The sequence below is a fragment of the Dendrobates tinctorius genome, unplaced genomic scaffold (assembly GCF_039654945.1).
Source record: "Dendrobates tinctorius isolate UK_male_01 unplaced genomic scaffold, ASM3965494v1 ptg000455l, whole genome shotgun sequence".
NCBI lineage: Eukaryota > Metazoa > Chordata > Amphibia > Anura > Dendrobatidae > Dendrobates > Dendrobates tinctorius.
The window spans coordinates 3,602,752-3,618,115 of NW_027362117.1; positions in this window are offsets into that span (position 1 = coordinate 3,602,752).

A 15,364-nucleotide genomic window follows, 5' to 3' on the forward strand; every position below is an offset into this window, starting at 1 on the left:
TGAGGTGTTTGGATCATACAGTAAAACATTTGTGAGAACAACTGAAAAGATGCTGGAAGAGTGCCTGACGCCATCTGTCAAGCATGGTGGAGGTAATGTGATGGTCTGGGGTTGCTTTGGTGCTGGTAAAGTGGGAGATTTGTACAAGGTAAAAGGGATTTTGAATAAGGAAGGCTATCGCTCCATTTTGCAACGCCATACCCTGTGGGCAGCGCTTGATTGGAGCCAATTTCATCCTACAACAGGTCAATGACCCAAAGCACACCTCCAAATTATGCCAGAACTATTTAGAGAAGGAGCCGGCAGCTGGTATTCTATATGTAATGGAGTGGCCAGCGCCGTCACCAGATCTCAACCCCATTGAGCTGTTGTGGGAGCAGCTTGACCGTATGGTGCGCAAAAAGTGCCCATCAAGCCAAACCGACAAGTGGGAGGGGCTTCTGCAAGCATGGGGTGAAATTTCTCCAGATTACCTCAGCAAATTAACTGCTAGAATGCCAAAGGTCTGCAATGCTGGAATTACTGCAAAGGGGCATTCTGTGACGAAAGCAAAGTCTGAAGGAGAAAATTATTATTTCAAATAAAAATCTTTTTTTCGAACCTTGTCAATGTCTGGACGAGATTTTACATTCGTTTGGCAACTCATCTGATTAATAAAAGTACGAGTTTTCATGGAAAACACAAAATTGTCTGGGTGACCCCAAACTTTGGAACGGTAGTGTAATACTGCCAAATAACCCTGCCATAAAGTGCTGCAATAATACCACTATTGAAAGTCTCAATAACACTGCTATACAATTTCCATATAAAACTGACATAAAGTGCATAAATAATACTGTCATAAAGGGGAAATCCGGCTCCTTCCACTTGGCAGGCAGGTATTTTGCATCTACAGATATCTGCTGACTTGTGTGCAAGTGTGGAAGGTGTCATACAGCTGTTGTATTCATAATAATAGGACAGGCGCACCTAAACTTTCCACAACTGCAATATCTAAGTAATATCACCATTGCCACTGTCAAATAGTGCTTACCGTAAATAATATCGCCAAATAACTCCGCTATACAGTTCTGCAATACTACTATTATTAAGAGGCTCAATTACAGTGTTGTAAAAGCTCCCTATAATAGTGTATTAGATTCCATAAATAATACTATCATAAACTATGCAATGCTAGTGCTATACATCATTTTACAATTCATAGATAATACTACCATACCGTGTGTATACAAAACCGCTACTGAGCGTCAGAATAAATGTGCTGGACTGTGTCTGCCACCAACTCACATGACATATGGCACCTCCAATGAGAAAGTGGGCAACACTGCAATACCCCTTTAATGATAGGGGTCTTTAGCCAAGGCATGACGGTATTATTTAATTGTTCAGTCTGGTGTAATAACACTATATAATATTACTATATGGCATTATGTAGTGCTCTTTCTGCAAGAAGGGTTTGAGAAAGACCACAATGTAGGTGGTAAACACAGTACAACACATCCATACTGTATACACTCTGTATGGCAGTATTATTTATTCATTGCAAAAATTATTATATTAAACTACTGTATAGCACTATTATTAGACAGGTTAGGACAGTATTATTCATGAATGGATGTATTGGATGGTGTATTGGATTGTATAGCACTGTTAATAGGCTTGGTAATAGTGGTATAGTTGGAGCACAGTATGGCGGTGTTATATGACAGCATTATTTAAGCCCTTTAAGGCGCTATTTGATACTGTATAATTTGGATATTGCAGTGTTGGAGCCTATAGGAAAGTACAGGAAGGTGAAATTTAGTCCAAGTCAAAAAGGATCTCCCTTCTGGGAGAGATCCCTAGGAGTTGCACTGACCGTAATTGTGCTCATTGCGCAGGTGGAGTGTGCTGCGGTAATTGGGCCGTATTAGAGGAGTGAGCTGAGAAATACGGCAGATGATAGACACTTCTTACCGCATTAGAGTAAATGAGCCAATAAAGAATTCGGCTTTAAGTTATTTCACCTGTTACTGATCTGAATCCGAGTCTCCCGGCGACATCAATCATTTTTAACACAATGCTCATTAAAATCTTTATCATACCTGACAACCTCCATAAAAAATGTCACAGCAGGAGATGGCGGTAATGTCAGATGAAGCTGAATCCCAATATGTGCATTCACAGCAAATTACCGACATCAAGTAAAGCCAGGTAGCAGATAATTGCTTATATAGCAATTCCCTAATGCTACGTGCACACGCTGAGGATTGGGGTGCGGATTTGGCCGCGCGGGTTTTGTAAAATCCGCAGGTAAATCTGCAGGACAAAAGACCTGCGGTTTTACCTGCGGATTGCTCTGCGGTTTTGCCCTGCGGTTTTTCATCTCCACAATGGAGGAGATGGCAAACCACTGCGGAATCTGCAGAAAGAACTGACATGTCAATTCTTTCTGCGCTTTCAAAACCGCAGGAAAGCCGAGCGGAAAAAGGGAAAATCCGCACCATCTGCACTGCGGTTTTGTATTCCCATAGGGAATAATGTTACTGTATGGCGGAACCGCAGCGGAATCCGCAGCGTGTGCACACACCCTAAGACTCCTTTATTAAGGAATTGCTCAGTTTTTTAAGGGGGATTGAATGCATGACACTATTTATGGCAGTCTGCATTCCGCTCTTTGCACAGCAGACTCCAGCTATACGCCCTATTATATGCCCTTTATTGCCATTTTATGCACAATCCAAAAGTTCTCCGGCAACCATTACGTTGTAAAAAAACACATGGCAGAAAATGTTTGTGGCAGCCTGCATTCTGCCTTTGCTGCAGCGTACACAAGATCATTATTGCTTGACTTCTCTTCTGCTGCAGTTTTTTGTTATGACATATCTCGTGCAGCAAATTTCCTTATGGTTTTCTGTAAAATATTCAGAAGACTATAACATACTGTTTTGTAGCAGTCTGTATTCTGCAAATGGGACAGAAGTCTCAAGCACTAAGGAATCTGATTTTTCCAACAATGCCTTTCTCTAAACAATCAAATAATCAGTCAAGTTAAGGCTAAGGAACTAGTGACTGACAAAAGATTAGCAGAATACAGTTCACGCTTGTGGCAGCCTGTATTCTGCTTATGGTGTAGCACGTACAACATTTGATTGCTTCCTTGTTACTGACCTTTTCAGCCATAAGATCACTCAGACCGCAGCAAAAAAATTCCCTGCACATGCCCTGCTGAACCTTAAGTAGAATATAGACAGTAGTTTGTTGCGGTCTATATTCTGCTGATGAGAGAGAACATAAACTGTTGGGTTTTCATTTCCGTGCTGCTGCCTAAGAGAGCTGCTAAAAGAAAAGGGCAACTGAGAGATCACATACCGACAGCTTATCTCTGTGCCGCCTGCAAAATACAGGCTGCCATAGACAGCAAACTTTATTTTATGGATATTTTTTGCAGTAACGTGGGTGGGAATCAGATCTTTACATTACAAAATAATGTTCTCTAAAAACCGTGGTAACTGTTTAAGGCAGCCTACATTCTGCATCTGGTACAGCAGACACAAACAAATCACATTTCCTGGCTGATACGCTACAAAACCATCAGTAACATAAAAAAAGCGATTAGCAGCAGCCTATATTCTGCTTGTGGTAAAGAACGTAAACTGTTGGGTATTTTTTCTTGCTGCTGCCTGTTATGAACTCTCTTGATCTGACTTCTGAGTCGGGGCTCCCTCTGATGGTTGCTGCGGGCAGTGGAGCTGGTCATGTTGATGGAAGTCTATCACCTGAAGACGATGATTGGAAGTCAGGGGTTACTGACTGGGAGGATTTAAGTGAGCAAGCTTCTTTCAGTTGCTGTTGGTGATTTGGTTTCTCTTCCTGTGCATTGTGAAGTCTGCTTTCTCCCCTCCTTGGTCTTGCATCATTCAGATAAGTTACTTGTTTGCTGGAATCTTTTGCATTTGATATATGTTTTGCCTTTCTATGCTTTCTGCTTTGCTGAGTAGGTTCAGCATTATTCCCTGCTGGGATTTGTGCTGGACCCCGCTCATATGTTACAGCTTATGTCATTCTGTTCAGTATTGCTAATTCCCTGTTATATTAGTATCTTTTGCTTTGCTTCCAGTTCACACCAGAATGCTGATCTAGTGGGGGAGAGGTTGTGTGGCCTCAGTGTTTTTGTATATCAGACATGTTGGATTTTTTTGGGTTTTGCGTGATTGCAGACAGTATCTTTTCTGTCCTGTCTATTCAGTTCGGGCCCCATCATTTGTTCACTCTATTTTTATGCCTGCGTTTGTGCCTCATCTTGTCTCACCGACAGTATATGTTTGGGGGCTATCTATTCCTTTGGGGTTCTACTCTGGGGCAGTTTAGATTTCCCCTTTCTTGCTTTAGGCTTATTTAGTTCTCCGGCAGTGCCGAGGCGTCTAGGGCATCGTAGGCACGTCCCACGGCTAATGCTAGTTGTGTTGTTAGGTTTAGGGGTCTGCAATCCGCTCAGTTACCAACCTTTCTGGTTTCCTGGTTGCTTAACTAATTCCCCGGTAATCCTCCTGTGATGGTGTGATATGTTATGTGGATGTCATTTTTTGTATATTCCTATTTTTAACAATTCCAGTTATTTTCATAGTGTTTTTCTTATTACATTGTAAGTCTACAGCCTCACTGTATCTGTCTCTTGATGACCCCCTGTAGTGCATTAATCCCTAAGGCCTTTTGTTCTCCTCTGGGAGGCAACTTGTTTGACTACCCCTGGACAAGGAAGGGGGTGGGGGGAAGAACGGCAGCTGGACAAGTCAGTTCCGCTAGAGACAAGATGGTGAAAAGGCTGCATTTCAGAGAGAAGGATCCATTATTATCCTCTGGTGCTAGAGTGTTTTGGAATCTCGTTTCCCTGGACATTTTATCCTGATACTGGACTGCATTCTTATTCTGGACTATCTTATCCTTTGTGTGGTGGACTGAATATGGACCTTTTCGTATTTTTGCCTGAATAAAGGTCTTGTAATTGTTCACTCTTCACTTGCTCTGTTGATTGTGTGATACCAGAGAAGGACCCCGTGACAACTGGTGGCAGCGGTGGGATCAACAGAGCGTCACCCAATGGAGAACCACCCACAGAGTGAGTACAGAAATTGGACTGTATGCAGTTTACAGGAGAGAGCCAGAGACCTGGGCCTGAACTACCAGGGACTGACTAAAGAGGCCTTAATCGATCTACTGGTGGGCGCTAGCCCGGCCACCTCCTCCCAGATGTCTGAAGGACGAGCACTGGAGACAGGGATCCCCATCCAGACAAGCCAGTGGTTGGTGTGGTATGAAGAAGAGATGCGTTTGTTAGTGGGGCTCCTGAACGGAAGCTTGGCGGAGGCTTACCGAACCATTGATGCACTGCGGAATCGGGATTATAACATTGTAAAGCGGACTATCCTGGATTACCATGCTATCACCCCAGACTCATATAGGGCCAAGTTCCGAGACCTCCCATGCACCATGGGGGGATTGTTTAGGATGTATGCACATAAGATGTCCGAGGCATGTCGGAGATGGCTGGAAGCAGAAAACGCCTTTACTGTGGAAGATGTGATACAGGCGTTCCTTATAGAACAACTTCTTGCCAAGTGCCCTGCAGAGGTACAGGAATGGGTCCGGGAGCGCACGCCGTGTACCGTGGACCACCGACCACGGCACCATAGATACCCCTCCTGGAGAGTACGGACTCCGGCCTCTGTCCTTTAGCTACTCAGAGCAACGGCAATGCCACCTGCAGGATGTCTTTATTGATGGATACAAAGTGTCAGGATTTAGAGACACGGGGGCATTCTTGACTATCGCTGACCCCCGTGTGGTTCGACCCGAGGCAATTTACCAGGGTCCGGGAATTCCCATTGTCCTGGCAGGCGGTGCCCGCAAATATATACAGCGAGCTTCTGTGCGTTTGGATTATGGTTGCGGAGAAAAACTGTGTTGGATTGGAGTTATGGGAGGACTTCCTGCAGATATCCTCCTTGGGAACGACATTGGGGAGTTGCAGTGCCAATTTGTGGGAGCAGTCACCCGACTACAGGCCCTTCAAGCACTACGTCATCCGGACCCCACCGGGGAGCAACCACCACGAACCGCATCAGAGTCGGTGAGCAATACTTTCACTGCTACTACATTGGGAGAGTCTTGGGACAGAGAGGAGTTTAGGAGAGAAATAGAGGGTGACACTACCTTAGCAGCCCTTAGGCGAAAGGCAGAAACTGGGCACATGGGAGATAATGGGGATGGCTTCACTCGAGAAAACGGACTGTATTATCGTGTAACAAAGGGCAGTGACCAGGGCAACCCTGACGCAACGACCAGGCAACTCATTGTCCCTCAGAAGTACAGGGCACAGCTACTTCAACTGGCCCATGACATCCCCTTGGCTGGGCATCAAGGGAGAAAAAGGACTGAAAAGAGACTCACCCAAAGTTTTTACTGGCCGGGCGTCTCACAGTCTGTAGCCCATTATTGCCGCACCTGTGATGTGTGCCAGCGAATGCGGCATCCAGGAGCTCAACATAAGGTACCCCTGCAATCCCTGCCCATAATTGAGGAACCATTTCAACGTGTAGCCGTCGACATCATAGGTCCTCTGGCCCACCCCAGCCGGTCAGGGAAAAAATATATCTTGACCGTGGTGGATTATGCCACTAGGTATCCTGAAGCTGTGGCCCTGTCCAGTATTACAGCAGTAAAGGTAGCCGAGGCCCTTGTTACCATCTTTACCCGGGTAGGGTTTCCTAGGGAAATATTGTCGGATCAAGGCACTCAGTTCTTGTCAGATCTGGTCCAGTCCCTATGGCATACCTGTGGTGTTCGAGCCATTCGCACCACCCCACACCACCCGCAGACCAACGGACTATGTGAACGCTTTAATGGAACCCTAAAAAACATGCTGAGGGCTTTCGTTGACGTTGAAAAAGACTGGGAAAAGTACCTGCCACATCTCCTCTTCGCCTATCGGGAGGTTCCCCAAGAGTCCACAGGGTTCTCTCCCTTCGAACTACTGTTTAGCCGGAAGGTCCGTGGGCCTCTCACTCTTCTGAAAGAACATTTGGAGGGAGACATCTCAGATACCGGAATGCCCATCGGTCCCTATGTTCTAGTGCTCAGAAACCGTCTCGCCCAGCTAGCTACCTTCGCTAAAGAACATCAGCGAATGGCCCAGTCCAGACAAAAAACCTGGTATGACCGTAATGCCAGGAACCGGGAATTTATGGAAGGACAGCAAGTGCTCATGATTACTGCTTCCCCGGCCAACAAGCTTCAAGCAGTGTGGGAAGGCCCTTATCAGGTTGTCAAGAAAATTAATGACACTAACTATGTTATTGCCCTGGACTCTAGTGGTCGACGACAGAAAACCGTCCACATTAACATGCTGAAAGACTACCACGACCGATCTCTGCCTGTTCTAGCTGTCTGCCACCCCCCTAGTGATACCGCCGCTGACGAGTATCTCCCAGATCTCCTCCAGGTTGCCCAAGCGGGAGAATCACTGGAACAAGTGCCCCTGGGCTCCCATTTATCGGATATACAAAAGGACGATATTGTCGCCGTACTAAGGCCGAGGGCTGCTGCTTTCTCCTCAAAGCCGGGGAAGACTACTCTCACCAGCCACCATGTGGAAACCCCCGGACAACGCCCCATCCAGCAGGCTGCCTACCGGGTTCCAGAGGCTGTTCAAGGCATGATAAAGAACAAACTGGAGGAGATGAAACAGCTGGGAGTTATTCAGCCATCTCACAGTTCTTGGCCCTTTCCTGTCGTCCTGGTCCCCAAGAAGGATGGTACAACACGATTCTGCATTGATTACAGACGACTAAATGATGCCACCAAGAGTGATGCTTATCCCATGCCCAGGATTGATGATCTATTGGATCGTCTGGCCAGTGCCCAATTTGTGACCACGTTAGACTTGAGCAAGGGGTACTGGCAGATACCCCTAACGGAGGACGCTCGGGAGCGCTCAGCCTTCATTACTCCATTTGGGCTTTATGAGGTCCTGGGAATGCCCTTTGGGATGAAAACTGCCCCCCGCTACTTTCCAGAGACTGGTGGATCGACTGTTACAGCAATGTCAGGACTTTGCCTCTGCTTACTTAGACGACATCGCCACTTTTAGCACAACCTGGGAGGAACATCTTAAACACTTGGGCATAGTGCTGGACTGTATCCTTACTGCAGGACTGACCATTCGCCCTGATAAGTGCCAAATAGGGATGGCTGAGGTGCAGTACCTCGGGCATAGAGTAGGGGGTGGGACACTAAGGCCTGAGCCTGCCAAGGTGGAAGCCATTAGCAACTGGTGTAGACCCCAGACTAAAAAGCAGGTACTTGCGTTTTTAGGAACTGCTGGTTACTATCGCAAATTTGTTTCTAACTTCAGCACCTTGGCCAAGCCCCTAACCGACCTGACCCGCAAGAACATGCCTAGGAATGTGACGTGGACGACGGCATGCGAGGATGCCTTTTCAGCGTTAAAGACCGCCCTCGTCACTGCTCCTGTCTTGGCTGCCCCGGATTATAAACGCAGGTTCCTCGTGCAGACAGATGCATCCACCTTTGGGATTGGGGCAGTACTTAGCCAAGTGAACGCCGCCGGAGAAGAACATCCTGTTGCTTTTGCCAGTCGGAAACTACTGGATCGGGAAGTTGCCTATGCCACTATTGAAAAGGAGTGCCTTGCCATCGTATGGGCACTAAAAAAATTGCAGCCCTACATGTATGGCAGAGACTTTACAATTGTTACAGACCTCAACCCCCTCACATGGCTGAATCGCGTATCAGGGGACAATGGAAGATTGCTGCGGTGGAGCTTGTCCTTACAACCCTACAGCTTCTCCATCCATTACAAGCAAGGAAGCCAACACCAGAACGCCGATGGACTGTCTCGACAAGAAGAACCATAGGCTCCCCAGGCCGACCTACCCCTGCCACTGTACAAGGAACTATAAATAACTGAGCAATGTGGACTAAAGTGAGCAGGCCAGAGGTCTGTGTAGACCTCATGGCGTACTCACTTATTATGGGGGGGGAGAGGTTGTGATGGTGTGATATGTTATGTGGATGTCATTTTTTGTATATTCCTATTTTTAACAATTCCAGTTATTTTCATAGTGTTTTTCTTATTACATTGTAAGTCTACAGCCTCACTGTATCTGTCTCTTGATGACCCGCTGTAGTGCATTAATCCCTAAGGCCTTTTGTTCTCCTCTGGGAGGTAACTTGTTGGACTACCCCTGGACAATGACGGGGGTGGGGGGAAGAACAGCAGCTGGACAACAAGTCAGTTCCGGTAGAGACAAGATGGTGAAAAGGCTGCATTTCAGAGAGAAGGACCCATTATTATCCTCTGGTGCTAGAGTGTTTTGGAATCTCGTTTCCCTGGACATTTTATCCTGATACTGGACTGCATTCTTATTCTGGACTATCTTATCCTTTGTGTGGTGGACTGAATATGGACCTTTTCGTATTTTTGCCTGAATAAAGGTCTTGGAATTGTTCACTCTTCGCTCGCTCTGTTGATTGTGTGATACCAGAGAAGGACCCCGTGACACTCCTCGGTGACCGAATCACAACAGCTGCCTGAGAGAGCCGTTAAAAGAAAAGGGCAACAACTGAGAGATCAGATGCTGTGCCAGAGGCAGAATGCAGGCTGCCATAAATAGCAAAATGCATTTAACGGAGAACTTTTCATGAAAATGACTGGAAATATGGTGATCAGATCTCTCACCCAAAGCTAGGGGGTTACAATTCATGGCAATGCTCTGCAAAGCCTCAGTCACTGTTTATGGCAGTCTGCATTCTGCTTCTGGCACAGCAAACACAAATCACATTTCCTGGCTGATGCTCTGCAAAACAGTAGATTACAGGTAGCGATTTGTGGCAGTCTGCATTCTGCTGATGACGGCATTGGGGTCTGTTCCCCTATATGTTCCCTCCTTGGCCTATGAGTTGATGCAGAGGAGGCCGGCGTCTGATCATCTCCCATTTTTCTGCTTATTTCTTTGGACTGAATTTCTCTTACAATTGACAGCCGATCGTCTGACATGAAAAACAGCCATTTCCTCCATTTAATTAAAAAGTAACAGCCCTGATAGGAAACGAGTTAATTAAACTGAGAAGTGCAGGCAGAGCGTTTGGAAAGTTGCTTCTAAATTAATCTCTGGGGTCCAGCTTAATTCCTTACAAACTTTCAAATAATCAAGAAAAATGTTCGGCGCAAATCTATAAGGACAGAGGCGTAAACGGCTTCCACGGAGCCCGTCCACGTGTAATGGAGGCGAGCGGGGGAGGGGAAGTACAGTATGAATATCTCCTGCAGGGAGGGACGGGGGGGGGGGGGGGGGGGTCACTTCCGAGCTCTCATTTCATCCACTGTCACTTCTATCTGAAGGGATTCATGTAAATGTATAATGGAAAGTTCTGCAATTCTCTAACACATTTTGTATTTCAATTCATAATCTGCACTGGAGTCCAATATCTCACAGCTGAGGGTTTGTTTCAGTTGTCTCCAGTGTAGCTAATGCTCTGTGAGCCAAACACATCACCAGCAGAAATCTCTCATCTGTCCTGACTCCTGATTAGCTTGTTACAATGTAACAGTGCAGGTAAAATGTATCAGTCTGGAGTTCCCTAGGCTGGAAACAACTGCAACAAACCCTCAGCTGTGAGAGGTAGAAATCCTGGAGAAGGATTTCCAAAAGCTGTTAATCCCTTTTCTCTACTCCCTTCCACAAGGTCAGCACATTTCTATCCTGAAATACTCTGTGCTGCTGGGGATCTTGTTCTCTCCGCTGTATCTATTAAGCCAGGTTCACAGGAAATGTATTTCACGGTCTGTATGTGGAAAGCTATGCCCGGTCCGGTGGCGGGGTCTCCCATCCAGAATTTACGGTATTATATGTGTCTATAAGGCTGTAAATTAGGATCGGACGACCCACGGTCAATCTGGGTATTGTGGTTCACATGCGGACCATGAAATAAGCTAAAGTGAACCAGGTGTAAGGCTACTTTCACACATCAGGTTTTCGGCGTCAGGCGCGATCCGGCGTCGTGCCGGAATGCCGGATCCGGCAAATGTTTTGTAAAACCTGATGTGCCGGATACGGTTTTCTGCCGGATCCGTCTTGTTCTTGACAGACAAAACCGGATCCGTCTCATCCGGTTCATCCGTTTTTCTATCCGTTTTTTCGACGGATTACGCCGGATCCGGTTTTTAAAATTGACCCTTGTGGCCCCTCAAGGCAGAGTACACTGGCAGGATGACAGAGTGTGAAAGATTTGTGCCCTAACCAAACTTGTGTACCTTCTGGACCAACAGTATATACCTTTGCCAACCAAAGTTGGCTATCTTGTCATGGTCTTACTATTTTTACCTTTAGGCCACAGGTGTGTACCTGGTTGTGTTTTATGCAAAGTATTTCACCTTTTAACAAAAGTTGTGTACATTGTTAGGAAATCACCAACAATAAACACAACTTTTTAGGTGAAATACTTTGCTTCAAACACAACCAGGAACACAACTGTGGCAAAAAGCTAAAATTTACCCACAGTTATATACCTGGTTTTGAATACCTTTTTACCTTTGAAATACCCTGTATTTAACCTTTTTTTTAAACATAGTTCGCCGCAGAAAGAAAAGACAGACAACCATTGTGAAACGATAATTTAACTTTTATTTAAAATTTTTTTTTTTTTTTTTTTTTAAATTTTTTAAAGTGCAAAAAACTTTTTTAATAAAGGTTTTAAACCCAATGGGCATTTTTATTAGAAAACACACATTACAATTCTGTGTATTGTGGGGTGGAAATACTGCTGGAGGGGCTGCGGGACACTTCGACACTGGGTGTGTGGAGAGAGGACTGGGATCGTGGTGGGGAAGGAACAGTTAGAGGTGAAGGTGTGGAAAAAACTACAGAATGGGTGGACATGTGGGAGGCAGAAGAGGTGGTGGGTGGTGGAGTGGAGGGTTGGGCAGGGACTGTAGGAGCAGATGATGTTGATGGAAAGTTGTATGGGGAAGGAGTTTGGTACGGGGAAGGAGTTTGGTACGGGGAAGGAGTTTGGTACGGGGCAGGTTGCTGGAAGTGGGGAGATGACTGGTACTGGGGAGGTTGCTGGTACTGGTGAGGTTGCTGGTACTGGGCAGGTTGCTGGTATGTAGTAGGAGGGGGAGGATGAAAAGTGGCTGGAGGGGGTGCAGATGTAATAGGAGGGGGAGGATGGAAAGTGGCTGGAGGGGGTGCAGGTGGAGGAACTACAGTGGTGGGAGGTGGAGGTTGGGAGGTAACCTGCTGTAGAGCACCGTGGCACGAATGCATTACATGCATCTGCTGGGCAGGAGAGAGAGTTTCCATGCGCTCCACAACAGACCTGAAAAAGGTGTGGTTTGGCGAAGATCTTGCTTCTGAATGCATGGTTTGCAGAAGTGTCTTCACCTCCAGAATGCTGGAGTTGATCTGCTGAAAGCCTGCGGAGATTTGCTCTGACAAGACTTTGAGACAGTTCTGGAAAGATGCATTCAGATGCAAGAACTCTTGCGCATAACTCTTTTCCTGACCCCTCTGCCGCTGCCGCCCAGTACCCGCAGGTGTACTAGAGGTGGCAGGGGCAGAAGGGTGGGGTAAAGGGAAAGCGATCTCCTCACCAGCAGCTTCATGTAATGTAGGCGGCCACGATGCTCCTGTGCTGGTGGATGGGACAGATGGGTCGAATGTGTGGGAAGGCTGGGAAGGTGCAGATGTACCGGGGCGGTCGAAGTGTCCCTCGGTGCCGGTCTCCTCAGGGATCGCCTCAGAAGGGTCCAATCGTGCCGGCTCCCGAGTGCTGCTCACCGTGCTGTGGAATAAAGAGAAAAAAAAACAATTAAAATACTGACATGGTATGGCCCTGGCTGAAAAAAAAAAGTTACATCTTTTTCACATGTGGTGTGTAATATTTACCTTCTGGTGACCATTGTTTCCCGGAGGAACGACAGGGCTTGTGCGTACTTGTACTTGCTCCTGCGTCCTCCAGATCCACTCGGGGCCCGCATCTCTTTATTGAACTCCTTCTTGAAACGATCCCTCACAGACCGCCACCGCTTCACAATTCTGTTCCCTGAAACGAGAAAGGAGTGGTTAGTATACAACATCAGTGTTTCCCAAACTCCAGTCCTCATGGTCCCCAGGGGTCATGTTTTCAGGATTTCCAAAGTAAATAGAAATCCTGAACACATGATCCGTGGGGACCACGAGGACTGGAGTTCGGGAAACACTGGTTTACATCAAGCAACCGGTACTGTATATACTTACGCTCTTTAATCTGGTCCCGAGCTTCGAGGTCCTCCCAGCGGCCCACAAGGAGCGAACAGATTTCCTCCCAGAGTCGTCGGGTAACGATAAGGTCAGCGTGGCGGTGGTCAGCCATATTCCAGAGCGGCTCCCTTTCTCTGACGAGATCGATGAGGTGGTCCACATCAATCCCTCCATCCTCACCGTCAGAGTCGGGAGCACGCTGTGAAGGCTGTAAAAGAAAAAGACAAAAATAACATAATTAGCCTCCACAAAAGAAATGAAATAAAAAGTGCAAAAAAACAAAGCAAAAATATTTATACTTACACGCTGGTGACCGCCGCGTTGCTGTCGCCGACGACCCTGGGAGGCACTGCGAGGACCTCTTGGCCGAGCACCAGATTGGGAAGACTAGAGAAGAAAACAAAAAATGTTATGTCTTTGGATGTAGGCATTTGTTTGCTGTGTGTGGTCTGCAGAACATTGTTTTCTATATGTTGTGTGTAGTGTGATGTTGTGTTTCTGCATTTGATGCAAAAAACTTACGAATTGTGAGCCCACTCCAAGTGTCTGTCCACCCCTTCCTTCTTCTTCTGGGAGCTCCTCTTCATCTTGTGATTCCTGTTTTGAAATAAAAGGCAATGAATAGACATATATTACAGAGATGATGGATTTTGGAAATAAAAACTTACCGTCAAACGCTGACGATGCGAGGGAGGGCTCCCAGAAGAAGATGTGCTGTCCTGTTGATGGCCAGACTCCATGGCTGTGGGTATTGCTGCTGCCAGTGATGCCATTTCTGCTGCTGCTGCTGCTGCATCTCTTTGGCGGCTGTTGAATAAAGAGAAACAAAGGGCCAATGAATATCTTGATATTCCATGGCCCTAGTTTGGAGGAATGGGGGATTTGATAATTACCGTCTCTCATCTGCTTCTGGACTCCCCTCCCGTTCAGCATGCTGCTCCATTTGGGGTGGTGCTGATGGTGCTGCTGCTGCAGATGTCTGCTGCCTTCTCCTGCGCCTGGTTGCTGTCTTGGGTGGCATGTTGGGTGTGGCTGAGGGTCCCATTGTCTTGCTTATATATCTCCTGTGGGCAGAGCTACTGAGCATGCTCAGACCAAAAAAACCGGATCCGGCCACCGGATCCGGCGCATTGCGGCGCTCATAGGCTTTCATTGTGTGAAAAAGCCGGACGCGCCGGATCCGGCGTGTCCGGCTTTTTCGCCGGAGACAAAAAACGTTACAGTAGATGTTTTTTCCAGACGCCGGATCGCGACACATTGCGACACATTGCCGGATCCGGCGAAAACCGGATGAAACGCATGGCCATCCGGCGCGATCCGGCGCAAATGCAAGTCAATGGGGGGGAAACCGGATCCGGCATTGCATTTCGTCGGATCCGGTTTCTGTCAAAAGCGACGGATCGCGCCTGACGGCGAAAACCTGATGTGTGAAAGAGGCCTAACAGGCCAGATTAACCCCCCGCCCAGAATATACCTGGGGTTAAAGTGGCCTAGGCCAGATTATACCCCTCTGGGTCAGAATATACCCCAGCTGCTGTAGATCAGATTTTTCACGCTTTTGAGAACCATAAAACAGGGGGCCCCAGGCAGCACACAGGGGCAGAGACAGTGAACGGGTTCCCAGGCAGCACACGGGGGCCCCAGGCAGCACACATCGCACAGGGGCTCTAGACATTGCACAGAATTGAGTGATATAAAGGGCAAGGATTCATTTAAATAAATTAAAGAATGGAAGAGACAGGATGGATGATTGTCCTCCTGATAGAACGGGCAGCCGTCAGAGAACCGACCGACGATTTGTGGCGCCGTCTTCCACTTCTCTGTCTTCTTCTCTCTCGTTGCTTAGGAACAAGATGCTTTATAGTCGACGTGCAGAATCCTGGAGAACAGAAGATACAATGAATTCTATGGCGTCACAGAACGAGAGCAGGGCATTCTTCTAGACACTTTCCTCCCACCTCTCGCGCCATTCTAGAATCCGTCATCACCAGTGAATGGCGTCCGGCGCTGTCTTCAAGGACGGCGCATTGTTCCCTCTTGTAGAATCTGCTGCCACAGCA